The following is a 25,858-nucleotide window of genomic DNA, read 5'->3' as shown; positions in this document are numbered from 1 at the left end:
GTTCCCAGATGCAACAGTTTATGTAACTTAGAGGAATTCTAAACATGATTAATGTATCATACACATTGATGTCAAGGATAGAATTTATCCAATATAAGATCAGACAAGTTTAATAAACCACTTAAGTGTTATAAGGCATGCTTCATACTAGGATGAATTATGTCCCTGTCTGTTATTCAATGTATATGTTCTATCATTTTGAATATTGAATAAAAAAACCCCTTATATAAATAATGTGAAAGGTCTGATTTAAAGCAACAAGTGCTAATAAAACCAAATTGAAGGCTGACAGACCTTCCGTAACTCATATAGATTGCTTAGGAAAGGTATAATAGGGAAGGTATTAAAGATGGAGTCCTGGAATTTTCTTTAATAAGTCTGTTGAAAATCATCTTGAATATCCTAAATTATTCAAAGGCAAATCCATTAAATTTGAAGAATTTAAAATATTGACAATTATAATATTTAGCTTACAGCATCTATTTTAGTAACTAGTTTTCCATGCCTGTTTTCCTGAAGATATGTGTTTCTAAAAGACCGATCCTTTAATTGTGTTTCAGTATGTCAACTGTAGAGGTATTCCTTATGCTTATAATGGGTTGCATTTCTGCTAGAGGTTCCTTTAAGGAGAAATGATTAAACGAAGCATATCTGATTTGTTTCCTGTTAGAACAATAGTACAGCAGTGTGTTACATTGGTTGAGAACCCAAAGCCCCGTTTTTTATAGAAACAACCTCAGGTAAAGCTTCTTCATTGTGGTACACCTAAGACAACACCTAATCATAGATATGGTTTGAAGAAAAATCTTTCCTCATGAAAATTATCACAAGCAAATTTGAGAATCTTTTCAAGAGGCCAGGATCATTTGATGAATGTTATAGAAATCAATTCAGCAATATCAGTTTTATTTCTCTCCTGTTTTTATCACAAGTAATGTAGTGGCTAGCATGGGTCCTGGGGCACAAAGTTCTTTTATTGCCTTCTGAACAGAAAGTCTTTCTGCTTTCCAGAACAGCGCTCATCTTGCACCCTGATGTTATGTAAGGCATCACTGCCTTCAAAATGCATGAAGGAACCCTTCTTTGCATTGACTGTTTCATCCTTTGATCCTTGTTACAATGTTGTTTCACCATGTCTAAAAGCGTCAAAGCTTGGGCTTGAGTGGTAGCCAAACTCAAAGCTGAATTAGATCCTGATTTCACAAAATCTTAAATCTTTTCCATCTTAGCCTTATACCTGGCAACTTTATTTGAATCAGTGGACAACAACCATCACTAAACCGCTTTCAGTCATTTTAAGGACAAAGTATGTAGTGTGAAGACTGGTTTGAGCTGATGAAACTAATGTTTTAAAGAAACGGGGCCAAATGGGTACTTATAGAAAGGAGCATTGCTCTATAAAGTAATCCCTTTGGGAAGTCATATACTTAGTCCAATAATGATGTTATTTCTCAAAACAATTTTGGAGATTTTCCTTTGGCCTCCAGAGAGAGAGTACTGGTTGCAAAGGTAAACAAGTTTAATTTCTTTATAGCCGAGGAGGTACAAGTCTCAGGCTGCAAAGTCAGCTGTGCAAAAAAAAAAAAAAAAAAAAAGGCAACCTTATTTTCTCTAACTGAACTTAATTTCAATCTTACTCAACTCAGGTTACCTTTATTCACCTATTCAACCAGTCCAGAATTTTTTCCCACTCTTTTCTCCTTGGGTTGCCTCTAAATTTGGAGGCTTTAAGTCATATTACGATGTCCATGAGATAGGAGAGGACCATTTGTCGTCAGAAACGCTGCTTTACTCATGGTGGCGTTTAGTGGTCTCCAGGCACAGGTTTCCATCCCTGCTGTCATGCTTAAGATGGCCTTGATCTCCTCTGGACTCACATTTTAAGTGTACATTCCTGGGATGACTGCTAGGCTGCTTGAGGCCCCCGAGCCTGTCTTTTGCACCTCTCTTTGGATGAGAGGACAAGGAAGCCCAGGAAATGTTTGAATGCCCTCCTGTGCTGCTCTGGAGCTCTGGGAAGCTTGGTGTGGCTCTACCACACCCATGATGCTCTGACATGCTCATCTGAGCCCACCTTCACTTTCTCTGCTCTTGTGTTGGGCAAGCAGGTAGGCAGGAAGCAAGGAGAGGCTTACTGCCTCCTCAGGTTCCATTCAGGAAACAAGGTACAAGTCTTCCTTTGCTCAGACCCGCACCCTACTTGGGCAGTTCAGAATTTTTTGGGGGTGTGACAAACTTCATACTTAGATCATCATGCATCATTTTTATAAATCTGTTGCTTAGAGCATTAACTTCATGTTCAGAATTTTTCAGGGTTGTGACTTTCAGTTCTCTAAAAAGTTTCTCTCAAACTGTTAACTGCTGTGAGTTTCAAGCTCTCACAGTGTAGAGATTAGGAGGGTGGACTTTGGAGCCAGACTTGCTGGGATTGAATCCTGGCTCTACCACCCACTAGTTTTAGGGCCCTGGAACTCGCTCTGCCTTCACTTTCTCATCTTTAAAATAGGGATGATAATTGTGTCTAGCTTGTGGAGTTGTTATGGGGATTAGGGAGTTAACACTTATAAAGCACTTAGAACAATACCTGCACAAAACATTACATATTGTTAGTTACTTTTGAAAAGTAAATTCATAAATCTCAAAAGCTGAGTATCAGCTCTTTTTTCCTTTGGTGCCTGATGCTATCTGAGTGGAATGAAGGACACAGGAAGGAGGGAGATTTGGAGAGAGATGCTGTGATTGTTAATTTTATGTGTCAACTTAAATGCACCATGGGGTGCCCTGATATTTGGTCAAACATTATTCTGGGTGTGTTTGTGAGGGTGTTTGTGGGTGAAATTAACATTTGCATCAGCAGACTGAGTAAAGCAGATAGCTCTCCACAATGTTTCTGGGCCTCATCCAATCAATTGGAGGCCTGATTATAGTACAAAAAGGTATAGGAAGGGAGAATTCACCCTCTCTGCCTGACTACCTTTGAGCTGAGACACTGGTCTTCTCTTGTCTTTGCACTTGGACTTGAACTGGAACGTCATATATATATGGTTTAGTTCTGTTTCTCTAGCAAATCCAGACCAATACAAATGCATGGAATAATATTTCAAAATATTACCTAGCCACAATCATCTCAAAACTTCTCTGTTTATTTTTTCCCCATTTTGCTTCATTTCCTTCTTTACTCAGCTTAGTTTAGCTGTGTCACCTAGAAGTAGTCATAAATGAAGGAAAGTCCATAGGAGCAGACTAAGTTGGGAGTTTGAGGTCACTTGTGACATTACTATCTGGACATGGCCTGACAGGATCTTATCCTTGAAAAGTGTGGATATCATAAGTTTATGACATAGGACACTAAGTAGGCTGTGCCTATTCAGGGCTATCTCCACACCCAGCCGGCTGAGAATTGATTGTGTTAGGCATATATTAATTTCTGATTTTTGAATTACATTTTTTTACTGAAAGATTTATTTTCAACAGGGATGGCATAAATTATGTGATTTATTTAATATAGACATTTATTATTGGCAATATCAAAATTGCTCACATTAGAAGCTTCAGGTTCATGAGATGCCATTTGTCAAAAAAATGTTATCATGTATTTTATCTTGCTTCTGTGATTTATAATGAGAATTGAAAATCAGAATCTTCTGTGTCCTAATCCTCTTTCTAACACTTTGTCTTATTACAGTCTACAGCATGTCATTTAATCTCTCCTTGACTCAGATTCCCCATTGGTAAAATGAAACCATTAATAATACTTGCCTCTTACAAAATTGTTGTAAAGATTAATTAGTTAATGTTTGTAAAAATTCTCTAACCATGGGAAAAGCTATAGCGCTGTGAACTATTAGGATGGGTACTGCCCACATTTTCCCTTTATGGAATGGCCAGTCTTTAAAACATCCTTCAAGTGAATTTTACAGATCAACAGATTTAGTGATTGTGCACTGTAAGTGGCTACATTTAAAATTTTTTTTGGATCCATTTGAGAATTCAAGGAGTTCGGTATATTGTTATGATTATTCCTCTTTTTTCAGAATTTTTTTTGTGGTGCTATCTAAGCATACACTTATGCACACGTGCACAAACATGCACAAACATGCTCACGCACACCCCTATCCATGTATTATCTGGGTGGATGATTTTCTGATAATATTTGCAATGTGTAATGCGGCTCTGTGTAGCTTAGTAATTTTAATTATTCATCTCTCATGTGAGGTGACACATTTTCCTAGAATTTATAGGGGGTTCCTAGTCTGAACTTTTTGCCGAGGATACACAGGGACAAAAGAAAAAATATATATATGTTTAGGTCTTTGACTTAGGAAAAAATAGCATGGTGACTATTTTTCTATCCAACTTATTATCGTTTAAAAGTAATAATATTGGACTTCCTAGGTGGCGCAGTGGTTAAGAATCTGCCTGCCAATGCAGGGGACACGGGTTCGAGCCCCGCCCTGGGAAGATTCCACATGCCACAGAGCAACTAAGCCCGTGCGCCACAACTATTGAGCCTGTGCTCTCGGGCCCATGAGCCACAACTACTGAGCCCATGTGCCGCAACTGTTGAAGCCCACACGCCAAGGGCCCGTGCTCCACAACAAGAGGAGCCACTACAACGAGGAGACAGCACACCACAATGAAGAGTAGCCCCCGCTCACAGCAACTAGAGGAAGCTCGTGTGTGGCGACGAAGACCCATCGCAGCCAATAAATAAAATAAATAAATAAATAAATTTATATAAAAAAATCTTTAAAAGTAATAATATGGATAAAGCTCTCTAAGGCAAGTTTTGTAGTTGGATTATCAAGTTCCATTGAAAGATGTTGCTAGGTTTCAGTGAGGAGTGTACAAGAGTATCAATTTTCTTATTCCACAGATTTTTTTGAGTATCTAGAGGAATATTGAAAAGACAAATAGGCCCAACATTTTCTCTAATTCCATTACTTATTGCTTTTCTAGATCACTGCATCGAAGCATGCCATGCAGGGTGCACCCATCTGCCGATCACATCAAATTAAATCAAGGACGTAACAGGGGCAGAGCATGTTTTCAAGTCATAAATGCTGTTGTAATTATCCAGTGTTCATTGGAAGGAAAATTTGCAATAAAGTGCCACATAATATTAGCACGTGATCGGAAATATCTTGAGTCTCAACATAAGGAAATCTGGGTAGAAAAAATACCTAGTACCCACTTCATTGCTAAGGACATTTTTCAAGGCAGTGAAGAAGGATTTGGAGGTTATAATTGAATACTAACAAGACTGGAAGGCATGCACTGGATGGATGGGTGTGGAATGGAGAACAAGGATGGGGTCAGTGGCATGGAATACAGGCATAGGATGGGAGGGAGGGAGTGATGAGAGGCAGTCTTTCCTGGAGGACCAGTTAAGTAAGAATAACTTATGTGAACATGGAAGTCTACAGGATTCCAGCTTTTGTGTGTTTCTAGGAAATGTTAAGCAATAAGGGTATCAAAACCTTTCTTCATCCAATTAAAAGCCCTGGAAATACCAGGAAAGAACATGGAAAGATAAATGAAAACTATTTGGAATCATCACTTTTGGTGAGACTGTTGATCATCCTCTGAATGCCCTTGCTGCTTTTCTCTCTGACTTTCCATTTTCAGGGAAGATAATTAAGGTATGAAGAACTATGCATATTATCAGATGTTTCTTTTCTGTGTCTAACTCACTTTCCCCACAATTTTTTTTTCTTCTTCTCTCTCACTCTTTCTTTAAATCCTTATTGTTAGTTTGGACAAATATATGAAAATATTCTGGATCTGCCAAATTGCAGCTTACATGTTATGTGCACCTCCCATCTTGAAAGTCTAGAGAACTATAATGTATTTAGTTGTCAGAGTGTTTTTAAAAGCTTGACCTTTGAATTCTTATTCCTACCCTTCTTGAAATAAGGACTTTCTACCTAAAAATCCATCCTCAAACTTTTGAAACCCAAAAATGATATGTGTTTGATCTGATTCAGTGCTTTTACGATATAATGAAATTATAGCTGAAAGACTGAAATAAGGAAGATATCATTTCTAAGTTGGGAAGAACTTTAGATGGGAGGATACATTTAGTGAATTGTATATATACTCATTTCAAATGTACACACACACATAAGACTGGTAAGTGAAATCTGTCAGAAGAACTCAGAGGCACAGAGTAGTCCTTCCCTGCAACATGGTTTCCATCAACTGTGATTTCCTTCTAGAGATTAGTTTACTCTGCTTACCTGAAGTTTTAAAGGCATAAAGTAAACAGAAGATCACACTCTCTGAAAAGAATTACCTGACACTGATTGTTGTTGCTTTTCTGAAACATAAGTCTGTAGGGGAAAAAAAAATGCTGTCCTCAAATCTCAATTCTAAAGAAAAGTCTCTGAGTTGGCTCGGAATTCTGTAAGCTCAGCGTCCTCCAGGCCAGTTGGAAACAGGAGGCTTCAAGTGTTTCTAGAGGTAGCTGGGGTCTTAGTAGTCAGATGAGTCTCTCAGAAGTGGAATAATTTGAAGCAAGTACTTTGAGAGCCCATTCACATCTTTTATCACTTAGAGGTAACTGTTCCTTTACAGAGCCATCCTTTTTCTTCTCCCGTCCATGTATCTGACATTCATGAGGACAAGAAAGTTTAAAATGTGTTCCGGAATGAATCGTGGTTCAGAACTCAGGAAAGGAGACAGGCTTTCACAGAAATATGCTGATTGTTTAGTTGTAAAATAACGAGGCAAGCGAACAGGGACATACACTGTTCAGTCCAGCTCATAGTGTGTGGCTGCCAGCTCACCAAAAGAGATCACATAGTTTGGCGGAGCAAAGGACCAGACCACAGCCAGAGACTGTAGGGGTAGCGAGGAAGGCATGTCGCTGAAATATACCCAGCTTGATCTCTGCACAGCCCAGCTGCGGGATCTGGTCATCTCAGCAGGAGAAAGGCCGTCCAGTACCTTCCAGCCAAACCACTCTGCGCTTCTCTGAGCCAGCCTGCTTTTGACCAAGGTTCTTAACACCCCTTCTTGCTGAGCTGCCTCTGCTCTCCCTGGAATCTCTTGGCTTAGCACCTCTCTGGCCCCTCCCAGCGGGACCACTCCTGGGACAGCATGTGCTCTGTGTGGAATAACAAGGTTAACTGGACAAGGTTGAATAGCCCTGTGACGGGAGTGCCTTCAAGCCACATGACAGAAATGAAATAGGAATCATAAGGGCCACACTGGAGGAGAATCAGATTCTTCCCAAGAGTTCCAACCCTGGTCCTGTTCTCTGAGGTGCCTTGACTCCTCCTTGCTTTCTCTCCTTATAAAGGTAGAAATACAGAATAGTGTCCCTCAAAAGTGGTAAGAGAGAAGGAGAGAATGAAGTGTAGGGATAGCCACTTTTAGGATGGTTTATCTCCAGATCTCATCCTGGGCAAAAGTTTTGGGAAAAGCGAAATCATTCAGCTCAAGGGATGTCTGAGGAAGTATAAAGAAGTCTTGGAAATCCCCTGAACAAAAAAGGATCAGGTAGAGTTTGATGTCATCTTTGTTGTCAAATTTTTGGCTCAGTCACTTGCAGCAACGTGAGAGGTTCCAGGCAGAAAGCAGCAGCAGGTGTTAGGAAATGAATTTTGCTGCACATAGTAAAACCTGCTATGGAAGGTCAAAAAAGCAGAGCAGGCTGGGCTCAGGAAGCACACAGGCCAGGGAAGTCAGGGTAGGACTCTAGTGTGAGGTGTTGAGGCTGGAATCCTCAGAGGAATGAAACCAAGAGAGTGGTTGGCCAGACAAAAGCATGGTGGAACAGCCTGAAGGCAGGCAGCCTGCGTACTGGAAGGCAAGGCAAGGCAGTGGGGCAAGGCAGACTCCAGAGAGTTAAGATGCTAGAGGAAAAACAAAGCAGCAAGTCAAAGACTCTACAAGCAGTGATAAACCAAGTGATCTGCAAGAACTAAAATCCTGAACCAGGTGTCAGGTCTGGATGCAGGGAGTGGCTGAGGTGAGACCTGAGGCAAGCAATCTAAGCCACAGACTATTAGTGGTTCCTGGCAATGGGAGGATCTAGATCCTGAAGTAAGATTCACCCATCCAGGAAACCTCTTATACAAGATAAGACTACTGCTTTTTAAAATAATAGACATGCCAAACAAATCAGTGTTGGGAAATGATACATTATTCCCCATCACCTCTCACCTGGACTGTTGCACTTGCTTCTTATCTTGTCTTCCTGCATTTGGTCTTCTTTCCTGACAATCTATTCCTCATACAGCTGCCAAAGCAATTCTCCTACAATGCAAGTCTGGTCACATCTCCCTTCTGCCTAAATTCTTGCCCTGCCTGCCTGTTGTTCAAGCAAGATTCTCCAAAGTGTTTTGGTGAGTACTAGTTCTGTGAGGTGATTAGCCAAAGAAGGATTTGTAGTCAAATAACCCAGAAATTCTATAGTCCCCTCTTAGAGGTTTCCAATGGAGATAAGCATTTTAAAGGCTCTGAGAAGTCCTGCAACAATTTGTTGAAGGTTGATTAACCCAGTACTTTCCAAATATTTTTAACCATAGGCACATTTCCTCTCTTTTTTCCTTCCATAAAATCTATCAACATTGATTGAAAATTCTCTAAGAAATACTGATCTATGTGGCAGGGGGTGGGTGGGGGGAGTCCATCTTGCATGGCCTGAATTTGTTAAGGCTCTTTTTGGTCTAGCCCCTCCCAGTCTGCCTCTGCTGCTCATCTCTCATTGATCCTTCTCTTGGGTTTTATGCCCTGGCAAAACAAGGCAGACAATTGTTCTCACAGATTTCACTATATTTTGGAAATCTATTTAACCAAAAATATTTTCTCTGCATCTTCCCTAACCCCTATCTATAAAATGTTACTTATTATTCAAAATCCTGCTCAGTTGTCAACTCCATAGGAGGTTGTCTCTTTACTTTAGAGCAAGGGTCATTCAACTTTTTCTGTAAAGGCCAGACATGGATAATCTGTAAATGAATGGGCATGGCTGTGTTCCAATAAAAACTTTATTTACAAATGTAGAAAGCAGGCTGGATTTGGCTATGAGATGTAGGTTGCTGGCCCCTAGAGTCACACTTTGTACAGTTTTTGCTGAAGCAGAAGTTAAGTCTCTAGATGTAAAAAATCCAAGGCCTCCAGGGGAGAATAGTATATACATGTATTTAGTTAGAACAGACACAAGGGCAGAGACAAGGGCCAGTCTAATTAATGAAGCATTAGACCCTGCTTAGAGTTGTTATTTTAGACTCTTGTCATCACAATTAAGTATAAGAACTTTCCATGAAAGGTAACATAAAATTAGAGTCACTTCTATAATGTTAGTTTAGGAATCAGCCCTTCAAAAATATTACCAAAGGCAAAAATGTCTATTAAAAGCTGACTGAGACCCTGTTATAAGGAACAGTTTATACCTAAAGTGCTAAGCACTCATTAGCTGGTTAAAAAGAACTTCTACTCACCCAACTGCTGCTGTTTGGGAAAGAAAGTAAACTAGTACACTAGCAAAAGAGAAATGTAATGGGTCAGGTGAAACTTATTACCCTGCACTGCAGGACTGACTGCAGGGGATTTGGGGTGTTTGGGAGACCAGAGAGGGTTGCATCTGAAAGTTGGAGGGGAGATGGAGACCTGCCCTGGAAAGGAAGAGACAAGAGAGGCATGACTAGGGGCTGTTCCTGGGGAAAATGATTGGCAGGAATCTCTGGTTATGTAGATGCAGGGGATGAAATTCACGGGGCCGCTGAGATTAAAAACTGACAGAAAAAAATACACTATGATAAGGTTCAGACAGAGGAGATTGACAGTAATTTCACAGGATGATCAGAACCCTTATATGGCTCCAGCTCCAAAAATGCTGCCTCCTGTCTTAAAGTTGCAGCCCTCTCTATCCAGCTTGGTAACCATAAGGATTGCAAATGGCTGGCTATCCATTAAATGTTCAGGCTCTCTGTCCATGAAACAGAATTATTATAGGGACCTCATTTCCCAGCCCTCCTTGTTTGTAGGTGGAGGCATGAGACTGAGTTCAGGCCAATGGAATGTGGGTGGAAATGATTTACATCACTTCTGGGCCTGGCCCATAAAATCTCCCACTGGGTCCTCTGCTCTTTCTCTACCCCGTCTGCTGACTAGATTTGGGTAATTTCAGATACCATGTATTGAAGTCAGCAGAGCTTCTATCAGTTTAAGTCTGTGATGGACTCTATGGAACAGAAAATATCTCTTCTCCATTCAAACACACAGAACTATCAGCATAAACTTCTACTGCGTTAAGCCATTGGGATTTCAGAGCTTATCTACTATGAGAAGCAACATTTACTTGACAAACACAAGCAGAAAATGAGCATTGCTTTAATAAGTAAAAGCGTTCCACAATATAAAGCAATTTTAGAAAAGAATATGGGATCCACGGAGCCAGAAAACATGGGGAGGACACTACAGTTTGCAAATAAACCACTATTTTCAATCTCAAATAAATTCTACTTCCTTTAACAAGTCATGTTTTTGGAAATAAATTTGTATGCGTGTCACCATCTATATTGTCAAATTAGTCAACTAAAATATCCTACTTCTTTTAGGAGCTTTAGGAAACAAACAAAAATACCCAAAGATTAAATGTTAAACAAAAAAAATTAAAAGCCAAACAAACATTAGCATTGCTTAAAAACAAACCAAAAAATGAAGTTCAGCCTTTTCCAGGGGAAAAATATCAGAAACAAGCCAAATGAACAAAATGGAAACATAATTAGCCAGATCAGTTGTTATCTCAGGAGGCCATTATCCACAGGTTGATATGGAAAACTACTCAGTTTGGTTACCTGTCCTCCTGAAATTGTGATGGAGCCCATTTCAAAAGTCATTTAAAATCTCTTTATTTTTATTAATTTTTTTTATTTCTACATTTTCTTTATAAAGGGATAATTGAAACGGTATGATCTTTTCCCCTCAGTTTTAATGAGATGTAATTGACATATAACACTGTATTAGTCCAAGGTGTACAACATAAGGATTTGATATATGTATATATTATGAAATGACTACCACAATAAGTTTAGTTAATATCATCACCTCACACAGTTACATTTTTTTTCTTGAGAACTTTTAAGATCTACTTTCTTAGCAACTTTCAAATATTTAATAGACTGTTGTTAACTATAGTCACAATGCTGTACATTACATCCCCAGGTCTTATTTATCTTATAACTAGAAGTTTTTACCTTTTGACCACTTTTACCTATCTCCACTGCCTCTTGAGAGATGGTTTTCCTAGATGAGATTATGTTTGTATCTTTATAACCAAAAAACCAAAGCACGTAATTGTTGGTAGGTGTTCTAGGTGACGTAAAGTCCAGTTAGATCATTACAGATAGTCTGTTCAATTATAAATAATCAACCATGATCTAATAGGCTGCACTGGAGAAACACAACTTTGAAATGTCAATTAAAGAGAAGGCTTCCTGGGACTTCCCTGGTGGCACAGTGATTAAGAATCTGCTTACCAATGCAGGGAACATGCGTTCAATCCCTGGTCAGGGAAGATCCCACATGCTGCGGAGCAACTAAGCCCATGCATCACAACTACTGAGCCTGCATGCTGCAACTACTGAATCCTGCGCACCTAGAGCCAGTGCTCCACAACAAGAGAAGCCACCGCAATGAGAAGCCCTCACACTACAATGAAAAGCAGTCCCCGCTCGCCACAACTAGAGAAAGCCCATGCGTAGCAACAAAGACACAGCACAACGAAAAAAGAGAGAGAAGGCCTCCTAAGATATTCATTATTATGATGACAATAAAAATTATTGTTTTCTAGGATTGAAGCAGTATAGTATAGTGGTTAAGAATATAAGCATTTCTGTTCAAGATATTATTACAAGAGTGAAAATGCAAAACAATAGGAGATGATAATTGCAATACGTATTTCTGGCAAAGGATCATCTTTAGAGTATGTAAAGAATTGTAGGGACTTCCTAGGTAGCGCAGTGGTTAAGAATTCACCTGCCAATGCAGGAGACACAGGTTAGATCCCTGGTCTGGGAAGATCCCACATGCCACGGAGCAACTAAGCCCGTGCACCACAACTACTGAGCCTGAACTCTACAGCCTGCACTCTAGAGCCCGTGAGCCACAACTGTTGAGCCCATGTGTCACAACTACTGAAGCCTGCATGCCTAAAGCCCGTGCTCCGCAACAAGAGAAGTCACCGAAATGAGGAGCCCGTGCACCACAATGAAGAGTAACCCCTACTTGCTGCAACTAGAGAAAGCCCGTGTGCAGCAACGAAGACCCAACACAGCCAATAAGTAAATAAATAAATTTAAGAAAAGACTTCTAAAAATAAATGATCATAAAATGAATAACTTAATATAAAAATGGCAAAAGACTTGAACAGCTACTCAGTGATTTGCTCAACATTGTTAGTTGTCAGAAAAATGCAGATTAAAATCACAATAGGGTATCATTACACATCTAGCAGAATAGCCAAAAATTAAAAGCCAGACAATAACAAATGTTGGGAATGATGTGGAATAACTGAAATTCTCATACTCTGCTGGTAAAAGTGTAAATTGGAACAAACACTTTGAAAATTGTTTGAAGATTTCATTTAAAACAAGCATACATGTCCTATAACCCAGCAACTGCATTTCATGATCTATATAATATACACAACATAAAAGTGTAATATGTGCCCAAAATATCATGAATGAGAATCTTAACCGCAGCATTATTTTTAATAGCCCCCAACTGGAAACTGCTCAAATTTCCCTCAATAGTAGGATGGATAAATAAATTGTGATAGTCACATATTAGAATACTATACAACAATAAAAATAACTCCACAATAACAAGGATCATTTTTACAAACAAATTATATTCTATTCATATAAAGGTCGCAAAGAAGCAAAATGAATATATGGTGTTAGGCGTCAGGACAGTAGTTACCTCTGGGAAGGGACCAATAAGTGGGAGGGGCACAGGAAGAACTTCTGGGGTGCTGCTCATGCTTCATTTCTTGATCTGGGTGGTGTTGCCCAAGTGGGTGTACTTTGCGAAAATTCACTGGGTTGTGCATGATTTGTGTGCTTTTCTCCATGATATACTTTAATACAAAGCTTACTGGAAAAGGAGGAAAGAGTGTGGACTCTGATGTCAAATTCCTGGTTTCATGCTACAGCTTTACTCCTCACTAGTCAAGATCCTTGGGAAAGTTGTCTAACCTTTCTTTGTCTCAGGTTACTCATCTGTGAAAGGGAGATTAGACAAATACCTTCCTCACAGACTGTTAGGAGGATAAATCTCACAATGCATACCAAGCTTATAGAACAGGACTAGACACACGTTTAGCATTCAATAAATGTCAGCTGTTGTCATTCTTATTATTAACTCCTGGGAAGACCAACGGATAAATATTATCTTAAAATGTCACTGGATCCAAGGTAAGAATCATTAGAATAACACAGAAAACCATCTGATATTTTTATTTGGCTTCATTATTTTTTGACTCCGTGACCTTCAAACTAGGGAGTTTCTCAGAAAAACCAACAAGGACAACTCCCAAAGCAAGAAGAAAATTCATTTGAAAACCATGACGTAGGCCCAACTAACATAAATGTTATTGCTGTGAAGGACATCTGTAAGTAGGTAAAGTGCTTGGGAAGGGAAAAAAAAAAGGTCAGGTTACAATTATATAAGGCATGAATTCTTATTTTAAAAAGGTTAGTAATACAACGCTCACACCTCAAGATGGAAGGAATTAGTCAATGTATCCTTGTGTGCAATGGGGCATGGTTTTTTATCGTGTAGATTTTTTAAATTCATTAATAACATTTAAAAAATTTACCCCTCTGGGTACTAGGTTTTCTGCTTCAGTATATGATCCAACATTTAAAATGGTGTTTGCTATACTTTCATGTTAACACTTTATCTCATTTATATACAAATTCACCCTGAGTTTGCTTTTATTTCTGAAATTAGGTCAGAAAATTCAAACCCCAACTGCCAATATTAGGTTAGGAAATTCAAACCATAACTTGGACCCTTATCAGTATTGTACTTGATTTAGTACTTTTAAACTAACAGATCCAACCATAGAGCTCTTGAAATACTGATGTCCTTATTCAAGATTAGGAAGTTAGTGTTATTCTTACACTTCCGTAAGAATCTTAGAGTAGAAAGAGCTTTCGGCTTCCATGCAGGTCCATCTTCTATCACTTGCACTGTGTAATAGTTGTGTTGGCTTCAAGAGAGCTTATTTTTCAAGAGCATTGGGACCATGTCTGTTTTGTTAATTATTATATTACCAGTGTTCTCCAGACAGCGCCTGGAACGTGTGTTGTAAAGTATTTCTTGTATCAGTGAATGAATGTAAGAATGAGAACCATTGGATGTAAATTCTCAAATAGCACATGACTCAAAAGTAATCAATTAAAAATATAAAAGCATAATAATTAGGATTTTGAGTTATTAAGATTGATTTGTATGGTCTGGGCTTTAATTGTAGGAAAAACAAACAAATTACTCCAAACAGTTCACAGATGTGGGATTTTCTTCATGCTCTGATCTCTTTAATGTGACCCAAATGTGACTTTTAGTGAAACGATCCACCAAAGGCAGATGACTTTGGTTCACCATGGAGAAGAGCTGAGAGCACCTTTGCCTTCTATCCCAAGTGTGCTGGTGTCAGCGTGGACAGATAAAGGAAGGAGGGCTTTTTGAAGAATGATCCCCCAAGGTGGGCTCTCACAGTGTGGGGCAGGGAGTGGTGGGGACCTTCTTTGTGAGGCTCCTTTGAAACTATCACTTACCATAACAGGAAAAAGTAATCATGCCCATCGGAAGGATTTTCTGAACAAGGGCTGTAATGAAAAGTTTTGTTTTGTTTTGTTTTCCATAATTTAGGATGTGTCAACCATCTTAATTCTGGGCTATTTTATTTAATCAGATTCTCTTGTAAAAATGATTTTGGAATTAGGTTATGATGTAGGTGCTTCTGATGTCCCAGGTGTTCCCAGCTTTTCTAATAACATGAGAAAGTTGCTTATGACTATTCAGCCCTTCCATTTTCTTTCTCAATTCCCTCTCCATTTTGGAGAGAGAATGAAGCACTTTTCGGAAACATGAGAAAACTTAGATCTAACCCACCCCTCACCCCTGGCAGTGAAAGCACAGAGTCCTAACCACTGGACCACCAAGGAATTCCCCTGTTGAATCTTTTTTTTATGGGCCATAAGAACAAGAAAAAATCATGTAACTATTAATTTTAATTAATTTTTAATTAATTTAAGTCAACTAATACAGAGATATATAAGGAGTTAATCTTCTCCCTTATTAACTCTCTCACTCTACCACCTGTGAGATAAACATAGCTAACAGTTTAGCATGTATATATCCTTCTATACATTTCTCTATGCTCATAGAAAAAAATTTATTAAATATATAGTTTTCCTATTTCTTAAAAAAAATGAGATGATCCTATTAACATTTCTCTGCAACTTTTTTTCCACTTAACATGGAAAACCTTCCAGGGTGACATATAAAATTATAGCAGTATTTTAATAGCCAAATAATACTATTTAATAGCCAAACCATACATATTATGGATATACCATGATTTATTCAGCCATTCCCCTATTAGTGGATATTCAGGTTGATTTCAGATTTTGGCCACTGTAGATGCTCTTGTGCTCCAGCATACACACACTCAGCCTCATGCAGGAGGGCTTTCCCTTTTTTAGGATCGAGTCCCAATGTGACATTGCTGGATCAAAAGTTAAGTGCATTTTGCATTTCACAGATGGTATTAGATTACAAAGAGATTATAGCAATTCACATACTCATCAGCAATTAATAAAACTGGTACTGGTCATTCAAGGGTAAAAAATAATATCTCATTATTCTTTATTTTTTTAACTGTGAAATATACCATACCTGCAAAAGAAAATTTATAATACATGTGTGCTGTTAAAAAATTATTATTGTAAACATCTGTGTGACCACTATGCCACTTATTACTAGTATTTTATTTAATAAATAAATGATGCAACAAATAGTTTATTACCGGCATGTTAACATCCCAAATGTGCTTTAGCACCGTGCCCCATCCTCTCTGGTGGAAATAACACTACTCTGAATTGTTTCCTATTCCTTTGTATTTCTTCATATTTTACCATATGTATGTATCCATACATAGTATATTGTTTAGTTTTGCGTGATTTTGAATTTAATACACACGAGAAAAGTTTGTGTGCCTTCTGTGACTTGCTTATTCTACTCAACATTATGTTTGAGATATTCATGCCTGATGATGTGTGTGTAACTAGTTCGTTCCATTGGATGAATATACCACACCTTATCCTTTCTCAAATCAGTGGACATTTTGGCCGTTTATACATTTTTTGACATTATAAACATAGGCATTGAGAACAGTCTTGCCAATGTTTCCTGCTACGCATGTGCAAGAATATTTCCACAGTAATGGTTCTCAAACTTTTTGGGCAGGAGCCCTCCACACGTGTTTATTGAAAACCTTAAGTTGACAAGGGTTTATGTCAGTTATATTTATAGATATTTACTGTATTAGAAATTAAAACAGACATTTAAAATTATTAATTCATTTAAAATGACAATAATGAACATATTACATGTGAACATAAATCTTTTTATTTACAAAAATCTGTATTTTCCAAAATAAAAATACTTAGTGAGAAGAGTGGCGTGGTTATACAGTTTTGTAAATCTTTTTAACATCTGGCTTAATTAAATACGGCTGGTTTCTCTTTTCTGCTTTTGCATCAGTCTTTTGCTAAACATTGTTTTTATTGAAGTGTATGAAGAAAATCTAATCTCACACAGCTATGACCTTGGAAGAAAAAGCAGTATCTGAATAGTCTTTTCAGATAATTGTAGATAGTCTTGTTGGGATGGTATACCAAAACTTGACAAGTAGTGGCTTCTTAAAAGTTAGTTGTTTTATAAAATTTGAAATCATATAAAGGAATATTTTACATTCTCAAAACCCACTGTCTGTCTTGGACTTTGAATGAGTATTTTACTTATGCAAGGTTTTATAGCATCATACATTGGTCAAAATATTGGTTAACTGTCGGTTCTTCTAACGTAAAATTCTACACAATGATGACACATTTTATTATACAAAATTTAAAAATCACATTTATTAATAGTACTACCAATCTTATCAGCGGGGTAAAACGAGGGCTATGGAAATGAGGCACCTGGGGTGCAGAATTAAGGGGGAACTCACTGTCAGAGTCCTGCAAGTGGCAACCCTGTACTTGACTGACCTTGAAAGCGAGTACCTCCTTGAGAGTGAGGTGCCTTGCTGCAAGTATCTCTCTAAATTTTGTGCCCTAGGCACCTCACTCGCTTCACGCTAGTCGTGGTCCTACTCATCAGCAAAAGTCCTTAAGCTATGAAGGTCACAGTGGTTGACATGTTTCCAAAATTCTAAAATTTCTTGAAGGCTTGAATTTTACCATTGGTGACAAATACTGTCAGGTGTTTACGTTAAATGGATAAGTTCACTTTGTTCATTTTGGAGAAAACGTCTGGTAAATCCCTGAGTCTGAATATCATAGTTTGTCTGTGAGTCACACTTTCAAGTAAAAGTGGTGTCTCGTGGGGGGGAAAAAGAAAGTGGCTAGTTTAGCTTGCAATAGAAATAATCCCATCAGTGCTTTTCTTTGAGATAGCCATCCTGCTTTGGCATTCTAAGGAAGTGCTTTTTGTTTACTTTCTATTTAGTCACACAGCTTATTAAAAAGACTTGTACTTAAAAGGTCAAGTTTAATAACACTAATAATTTTTTACTTCATCAAGGATATTCTTTAATAAAGCTGCTTTTGTGTTTTTGTTTTATTTTATTTAGATAACATTGGTTTCTAACATTACGTTTCAAGCGTATTTTATATTTCTACTTCTGTATACCCTACAGCGTGCTCACCACCAAAAATTGTTTCCCTCCATCACCATACAGTTGATCCCCTTATACCCATTAAAGCATACAGTTCAGTGACATTCACATTGTTGTACAACCATCACTGCCATCCCTCTTCAGAACTCTTTTCCTCTTGCAAAACTGAAATTCTCTACCCAATAAGCAGTATCTCCCCATTCCCTCGTCCTACCATAGACCCTGGCAACCACCATTCTACTTTCTAACTCCATGAATTTAACTACTTTAGGTATCTCATATAAGTGGACTCATACAGTATTTGTCCTTTTGCGACTTACTTTACTTAGCATAATGTCTTCAAGGTTCATGCATGTTGTAGCATGTGTCAGAATTTCCTTCCTTTTTAAGGTGGAAGAATATTTCATTGTATGGATATACCACCTTTCATTTATCCATTCATTCATCAATGGACACTTGGGTTGGTTCCACCTTTTGGCTAAGGTGGATAATGCTGCCATGAACATGGGTGTTCATAGTTCATAGTTCAAAGTTCTCTCTGAGACCTTGCCCTCAATTCTTTTGGGTATATACACAGAAGTGGCATTGCTGGATCATATAGTAATTCAATTTTTAATGTTTTGAGGAACTGCTATAGCACCTGCACAATTTGACATTCCCACAACAGTGCACAAGTGTTTGAACTTTTCCGCATCATTGCCTACACTTATTTATTGGATTGTGTGTTTGACAGTAGCTATTCTAATGATTATGAGGTGGTTTCTTGTGGTTTTGATTCGCATTTTCCTAATGATTAGTGATGTTGAGCATATTTTCAAAATGTCGTTGGCCATTCTCTTTGGAGCAATGTCTATTCCTTTGCCCATCAGGTTGTTTATTTTTTGTTATTTTCCTATTAAAGCCAATGATTCATTATGAATAAATCTTATTTTATTTTAGGACAAACTATTATAACATTAAAAAATAACAGTTTTACATAAAATTTAAGCATTTTAAAAAGTTTCAAAACCAATTTTACATGCTTTTGTAAAACAAGACAGCAAAGTTATGTGTGTGTATAGGTGCTGGGAACATTTTGGAATTTCAGAATGATTTATTGAATTATAAAAGATAATGAGGTTTTTAGATATTACAGCATGTATAACCGAAGACAGCTAGTAAGAGCACAATCGAAGTTTAGGGGTGAGGTTGAGTTAATCTCTGAAAATACACACTTTTATATCCTAAACCTTCTATATTAGAAAATTTAGGAAGCACAAGAATACACAAGCACACATTCTATTAGTTATAAGAGCAACCGTGTCCTCACAAGTGATGAAGTCCCTTGAAAACACCACTGTACATTCATGAGATGACAGTAATGATAAAGATAGTGTTATTATAAAAATAGTTTTGAATTTACAGACACCCCCGAAAGTGTCTCAGGGGCCTTTAGGGTTCCCTGGAACACACCTTAAGAACCACTTTTCTATGTTATCTCCCTAGAGATGGAGTTTATATTTTGTATGTTATGTGCCTCTTCAGCTTCACTAATGATGCCATTTTTGTTTCCAAAGTAGTTTTTACCAATTTATACTCCTAACACCAGCAACACAGAGTAAATATTTTCCCACCCCTAATGTTATTTTGTGTTAGTTTGGTTTCTCAAAAGTAGCTGTCAAGAAAGGATTATAAGTGCAAGATATGTTAGGTAAATACCTGTGAAACATAAAGGAGAAGGAAAAGGAGAAAGCAGAAATAACTTTTGGACCATGACGCAGGTCTGGCACCTGTAAAGGAGAGGGGGGAAGAGAGGATTGGGTAGGAAGAGTCTCAAATCTCAGCACCCTTTGAAGAAAGCTTCTACCAGACTGTTGGGAAGTCCCCAAGCCATTGACCGCAGAGTTCTACCTGTCACAGCAGTGAGCTTCCATTAGCACCTCCTCTGTACAGAGTCATTGGCTGGCAGTTGCCTAGGAGACTTGGCCTTTGTGAATGCAGCTTGAGTTAACAGCTCGAGTCATCAGTCAGTTGTGATCCTCACAGAGGGGCTTCTGACCATTTCATGGCCTCCAAGCATGTTATTTACCTTTGGTCGGATTAAGGATCTTATTATATGGTATTGTCTGTGTGCACTTCCTATCCTAGAAATTTCTTAATAATTTCCACCTCCCCCCCTCCATTTCTATTATGTTGTGCTTTTCTTACAAATTCATAAGGGCTTTGTGTATAAAAATAATTAACTCCATGTTTTGTAATACGTATTACAAATATTTGCTTAGTTTACTATCTTTAGATTTTGTATATGATATACTTTTTCATACAAATAATTTTAATTTATGACATAGATACACCTATTTTTATTTTTTCTTGTATAGCTTCTTAGCCCTTTAAGTTACTTGAAAAGGTTTTTCCAACTCCTACATTATATAAAATATTCTCCTCAATTTTCTTCTGATGCCTTATAGTTTTTTTGTATTTACATCTGTAATTCATTTGGATATTTTTGTTTTTGTATATATACAATAAAGTAGAAGCTTAAATTTGTTTTCTTCTAGCTGGATAGCCAATTATGTAAGTATTATTTGTTAGAGTATCACACTTTTCCAATGCCATTGAAATCTCTGTCTAAGCTGAGATTCCTAGAAACATGTAATTTCAATATTCCTTAGTACAAATATTCACTTCAGTACCTGGAAGAGAGCAAATCAGATCATTTTGTGAAATCAAATGGTACCAATTTGATACTTGTATATGGGTAAGTGCCAATTCACCAAAGGTTTGCGTAAGATTACCAGAGGCTTAATATGTACGTTTTTTAAATAGGAAAAGAGAAAGAAAAAAATCTGTTTCCCACTAGTGTTACAAACTGATGATTTTCATGTTAAATTTGACTTTCAACTTTTTAGGAAGGAAGGAAAAAATTATAGTGAAAACATATGAAATGATATAAATTCTCAGCAAAATAGAATTTTTAATTTATTTGCTACTTTAAAAGGCAAATGTTTCAGTAATTGGTTTCATGAAAAATTATATATATTTACATATATATACATATATATGTATAATTTTACATATATATATATAAAATTTCCCCCCTACTGAAACAGTGATCTAGGTTCAAAGCCCAGGTCTGTTAGTTGCAAGTCATGTGAATATATAAATTATTTAGCTTTCTTGAAACTCAAATTCTAGTAGTCAGTTGTGATGAAACCCAGTTGTAATGCCTTCGATAAAACCTCCCTGTGCTAAATCTTGTCATCATAAATGTTAGGTGATATACTTAGTCATGCCATTCTTTTTTTTTTTTTATGATTTTTTTTGATGTGGACCATTTTTTTTAAAAGTCTTTATTGAATTTGCTACAGTATTGCTTCTGTTTTATGTTTTGGTTTTTTGGCCACAAGGCATGTGGGATCTTAGCTCCCCAACCAGGGATTGAACCTACGCCTCCTGCATTGGAAGGTGAAGTCTTAACCACCGGACCACCAGGGGAGTCCCAATCATGCCATTCTTTAGAAATTCTCACTATCAGGCTTTTTGATCCAATAATGAGTTAACTATGCTACCCCCACTCCCCCCAGCCCCCACCCCTCGCATCAGTGTGCAGATGCAAGTGAATTCTGACAGCTCTACCCACCAAATCCAAGGGTGGGAAATTAGTCTCCAAATGCTTTCCCAAATTGTTCAGCTACTACTAGAGAAGCAGTTGTCTCACCAGTGGAGTGATCACTCTTGGAAGCAAAACACGCTTAATTGATCCTGTATAAAGGAGCAACCCTTTCAAGGAAATCGCTAGGGACGGATTATTTTCCCAACATGTAGAGACCAAGTAGTGGCGGTTTTTCAATGACTGGGAGATATTTGGCAGAACAAAAACTTGGAAGTTGTGGTTTGCAAGGGTGTGTGCAAATCTCAGCATAATAGATCCTAGCCTAGGTATCTGGAGGTTAGCGTGACTGCAAGGATAATTGTTTTGCGGGTGAAAATACAAAGATATATATCTTAGCAACAAATAGGAGCTCTGGAGGAAAAATCAGGCTAAACCCTGAAATGGCAAACCTTGAATGTTGATGTCATTTCTAAAAAAACACTTTAGTACTCTCTCTAAAAATACACACAAGTGCTTGCAGGAAAGTTACATGAATGTAACTCTCTCATTTGCTTCTGACACATTATTGAACTAATGCCCCCATTTAGGAGCCTAAGTATCTTTGAATGTCTGAGGAAAATAGAGATTTCCAAGTATTAGGAGGGAGAACTTAGCTCTTTGAAAGTTGTAATGACTGTTGTTTCAAACTTAATTATTTCCACACTTTATTCACTGTTAAGTTTTGTTACAAACTGTGCAGTGGTGAAATAGAGAACAAAATTCAACAGAAGATGCCTTAGGGCTGTGTTTTACTGTAGTCCAACAAAAAATGATATTTACATATTATATTATGCCAGTGTCATACATTGTCTCACAAGGATCACTTTTCATGGCTATCCTTTTCATTTTTGGTGTTACTTACAAAATTGGGAGGGGGGATCATTTGTGTATGGAAACTTGACTTTGTTTACATAGCCTCCTCAATTTTAGGTAGAGTAAATGTATATTCCTGCCAATCATAGCATTCTCTTCCCATCACTTAAATGCTTTGCAGTTTTCTATAAGCAGCTTCATATGCACCCTTACTTTGTGATTTAGCAAATTTTGCACATAGCCATTAGACCTGGCAGGCCATATTTATATAATAAAGTGTTACTTAGTACTTACAATAATATCAGAGGGTAGGAGAGAAGAGTGTTTAACCTCTGAAAAAATGGGGTTGGCAAAATATTTGAGAATTTTATTGTTAATATGTTTGGCTTGTCCAATATTTGTAATAGAGGTTCCATTTGAGCTCCTATTTTTCCTACAATTTAAGGAAAGCACAAAGAACTCCAGGCATTCTTACCTCTGTTGGAATTTTATTGAGGAGGATCAGGGAAGTCATGGAAGGGTCACTGCCTCCAGTCCTGTACTGTTCAGAAGATGGTACATAGAGATTATTTGATAGGTTTTCTCTCTTACTCCATATAAGCTTCTATTCACCACCTGTGTTTGTAACATGGAAGATTTGTTGTCTGGCCCTAGAAAAGAAGACAGTCTTAGATGTGGACAGTCGTTCTTCTACGTGTTTATTAATCGCAGAATAGAGAAGGATGGTGCTGGCCTTTGAAAGTCCATTATTGAGTTTGACATGCAATGTTACATCAGAAAACAGGCAGAAGAATCATGAGGTTATATGTCATAACTAACATCAAGAAAGGCCTCCCATCTCTTGTTCTACATTTTTTTGTTTGCTTGTTTTTTGTTGTTCTTTCCAAAAAATACATATATATAAATCTGAATCCTCCAAAGTCTTGAAAAATAATGTGTCTCTACTAAATTATTTTTTAAAGATTCTGCAAAGGCAAGGAATTATACCTCACAGTAATGAGTAAAGTAAACCTTTCTAAAAATTCTTGTTACATTGGTCTCTCCTTAAAATCCCTTGTCTTAATAGTAGCTCGTTAGTGCTTTTCTGTATCCTCCTCTCAAAACTCTACTTACTGCATAGTCTGTTTCTTTTTCTCTCTCTTTGCAGATTTTTTCCTTCCTAGGGCAACATGATGTCCTTTCCTGTGTACATTAATCTACTCCTTGCTTCTAGTGCCTTCAGTTCTACAGTTCTATTCACTACTACAATTGTTAAAACAGAGACCCAAGTCCTATATAGCATGTCAAGCTACAGAGAATGTTTTCTTCTTGGCAGTAGGGTGGAGCAAATGCTTTTATTTTAATTTAATTTCATCCTTGTCACATATATAGCTGGATATATATAGAAAACATGCAGTACATGCCTCCTAGAGGATGGCCTCTTCTAAACTACAGACAGCTCAGTAGATCAAGGATCATCCAGCACTAGGAAAGCTAATACCTAAAGTTTGCCTGCCATGATCAAAAGTTCTATAAAAGTATAGCAAGTTAACAGAAACCCCTAATGTTATTTGGAAATACTTAAATCTATACCAGATTTTCAGATGTATGTATAATGAAAGTATTACAATTAGGGAAAAACCAGAGAAAATGTAGAGTTTAGGTAAAAATGAGGCAATAATTGGAGTTTTGCACTTGGTTTCATTGACTGCCAACAATCCAAATGGTGCACAATGAAATCCATAAAACATGTTGCCAAATCTCAGTTGAAACTGCTGTGTTTCATTCTTCTCTGGTAAAAATGTCTTCATTTTGGCCATGCAATATTATTTGTCTCATCTGGTTTCTTGGAGACTGAAGGCCCCTTGTTAACTGTGCTAATAAATAGAAGAGTCACAAAGACACTGGGGGAAATGATACAGAAACACCACCCACTGAGGTCACCATGGGAGTGATGACCAATGACTGGAGCCCCACTGACGGTACAAGAATAAGGGAATGGGGAGCTGTATTAGGGTAAAATCTAACTTTCAGACTGGCTAGGATTCTGAGAAGAGGCAGTGCGATGTGGTAGACGGTGCTTTGGAATCATTTGGGATCATGTGGCCTCAGGTAGTTTGCCTGACATGGTCTCAAATGATTCCAAGTTACTGGCTCTCTGAGCTAGTTTTCTCCGCTTTAAACATTCTAATGCAAAACTCCTCTGCCTGTGACCTTGCAACTTAACAGGTTTTATCAATTCTAAGATGCCTTTTGTTCCCCCTACATTTTAACATTTCTGAAGTGGGGCATGTTTATAATCAGTAGTGACTTACAATAACTGTTGTCTCAGTGTACTTACTTCCTATTGCCTGTGCCCCTGTAAACATAAAACATGCCAGCATCAAAACTGCAAAATGTGCATGGGGGTCTTAGAAGAAAATCACAAGTGCAGAATGTAGTGGAACAGTTTTTAACCCTTCAATTCTAAATGATGATAGGGAGGGAGTGAGGAGGTGATGAATCAGATGTATGGAGTTTTATCTCCAAAGCTGAAGTCAAAAGTCAGCTAACTACATAATTGCAAAGCAGACTCAAGAACTCAAGACCAGTTGTTTAATTCTTTGATATATACTTTTAAGAAATGCAGCATCACCAGTGCCTTTGATGAATAGAGGAAAGTATTGTATTGGGAAACGTGAACAACAACAATTCTGAGTGGGAAGGTAATTCAGAAGACAGCCTCTGAATGTGCAGCAGGGTTAGGAAAACTTTAACCAACTTATTTTGCCCACATTTTCTATGTATGTAGAAGAGTGATATGTGATTTTTAAAAAGTGCTCTGAGACTGAAAGGCTTTTTCAGTAAGTGTGAAACGAACATTTTAAGTGACAAGAGAGCACAGTGTTTCTAGTTGAAAATCCTTTTTGCTTTGGTGTTTAAAATATTTGTGTTCTAATGGCAAGCTGTCTTAGGTTCAACAAGTTGCAGTGTATCAGTACAAGTCTATCTGCTACAGCAAAAGCTTGTTAAAGCTGCCCAACACCAGCGGTTGTTACTGGACTCTTGCAGAATAACTCTTTTGGTTTTATAACAAAACAAAACAACTGAAAAATACACTTACGGGAGCTGTTCATAATTAAAAGAGCTTTTCAGCTTGTTCATAGGGTTCATATAAACCCCAATATGCAACCCTTTTTTAGGGTTAATTAATGTGTGTTAAATTAAAAACAATTTTTGAAAAGATCCCAGTCTAGTCTTGTACAAAATAATTTATATAATTATAGTTATCATTAATAATAAAAGGTATATAGTCTATGTATGCAAGCAAAATAAAGTGACTTTGGGGGAAATAAATCAGTTATATACTTTTGTAAATCAATAAATTTAGTCACAGTATGGTAAAGTGACTTCCCCAAACCATGCAGTTTGCTGTGCTAGAACCAGGACCTGAATTAGGTTTTCCTGATTCACTTTATTATCATGTGTCTTCATTCATTGATTGCCTACTACATGTAGGTACTGAGTCCATGGGT

The sequence above is a fragment of the Hippopotamus amphibius genome, chromosome 2 (assembly GCF_030028045.1).
Source record: "Hippopotamus amphibius kiboko isolate mHipAmp2 chromosome 2, mHipAmp2.hap2, whole genome shotgun sequence".
NCBI classification, from domain to species: domain Eukaryota; kingdom Metazoa; phylum Chordata; class Mammalia; order Artiodactyla; family Hippopotamidae; genus Hippopotamus; species Hippopotamus amphibius.
This window is presented reverse-complemented; position numbering follows the sequence as displayed.